The sequence below is a fragment of the Helianthus annuus genome, chromosome 13 (assembly GCF_002127325.2).
Source record: "Helianthus annuus cultivar XRQ/B chromosome 13, HanXRQr2.0-SUNRISE, whole genome shotgun sequence".
Classification (NCBI taxonomy): domain Eukaryota; kingdom Viridiplantae; phylum Streptophyta; class Magnoliopsida; order Asterales; family Asteraceae; genus Helianthus; species Helianthus annuus.
The window spans coordinates 145,651,806-145,653,679 of NC_035445.2; positions in this window are offsets into that span (position 1 = coordinate 145,651,806).

Consider the following 1,874-nt stretch of genomic DNA (forward strand, 5'->3'; position numbering starts at 1 on the left):
CAACAGATTTATTTGCATCCAAGCTTGCGAGACTCTAAACGATGCTAAGGAGAGGTCAGCATATTACGCGTAGTACCTGCACTTAACCTTTTTGGGAAAATACGTCTGTTTACACTGGTAAATACAATTCAACTGACTCATTTTGAAAAATTTTAAAAATTGATTTGATTGTACATGGCACAAAAAGATTTTTATAACTTGGGATAGTTATTTGAATATAAACTTGTAAAAGATTTACATGTTTCTTATGCGTCCAGTAGCCCGGGTCTACACCGGGTTAAAGATCAATAGACAAACCACATGGTATAGTCCCACAGCAGTTTCCCCCGAAACTGGCGGTTATACCTTAATATTTGTGCACAACGGGTGTACGCTTATACCCGTATGCTTAGGTCGTGGCCATTTCGTAAAATGATGCCAAGGATATCCGGGACATGGTCATTAACCCCCCCAAAGGCTTTAAGCAAACCAAACAATTTTTAACGGGTCATTTCAATGATTTAACCTACATTTGATTAAAGATTCAATGCCCGACCAAGCGGTATTTTATATACCGTACCCCAAGCCCGTATAGGGAAAATAAGTTAAAAGTATTTACCTGAGCAAGTATTGTCACAATAAGCAAGTGCAAATATCTTTTACTATATCTCCTATTCTGGAACGAAGGTTTATAATAACCTATTAGAATCCTAACATCTTTAATTTAGCCTAAGCTTAGACCGGTTAGTTTTAAAGAAAGGATACGGTTCAATCGCATGGAAGGCGAAGACCGGTTTAGAATGTGGTTTTGACCCGACAAGCTTGCATGCTTGTTTAATATGGGTAACTTAGACACATTCTGGATTTTGAGTCAATAACGATATGGTTTGACCCGTTTCGGCTAATATGTGTAAACTAGTTACATAAGCCGATCCGAACGCGAAAGTGCGTAACGGGTAACCATATGAATCATATACAAGTTCCCTGAGTTAATATACACTAAATATGTTGTGACATCAGTAAGATATCTCCTATTATGCCCAAAATGATTTAAAACTCAAACTATGCCCCATAAGGGCATTTTGATCATTTAAAAGGTTATAGAAGAGTTAAATTTGTAATCTGAGTTACAAGTCTGATTTATTTAGTAAATATACTTAATTTAATAAGTTATAATAGTAGGGTATCATATATATATGAAATTTATTAATTATAACCTTACTACGCATCGAAGGGGCATTTTGGTAATTTCACATAAGCCTAAAAGGTTAAAACTGGAAATCTGAGTTTAAAACCTTTGTTTACTGTTATATTATAAAAATTTACTGAATATATCAGTAGATATCAAACCTTATGTACATAAACTAGTTTTGATACATACTATGTCGCAAAAATGCTTTAAAAGGCGATTTGGAGCCATTTCCGGGTTTTGTATAGAAAACTGATATTTTTATAATTCCAGAAGGCTCAAAATAATGTATTTACTATATTAGATCGGTAGAAAAAGGTTTGGGGTCAAAAGGATTTATAAAACTCATTTTATAGCCCAAAAGGGCAAAACCGGCAATAACTGAAATAAGCTTAAAACTCTAAGTTATGCTCAGCCTAAAAATAAATAAAAATCTTTAAAAATCAGAAAATATTATTATACATCAGTGGGTATAAAGTTTTATATTAAAAAATTGGGTTTAGATAGGCCATATGCTAATTATGCCATTAAATTACTAAAAAAGGCTTCTAATTAAGCTAATGAGCATAACTCTAAATCTAGACCTCAAACTGATGTCAAATTTTAGGCACAAGTTTATAATTCAGTAACTAAGGTGTCTACTCTTTTATATTTTTCAAAATCATAATTTAAGGTGGAAAGGGCATAATAGTCAACATTTAGGAAA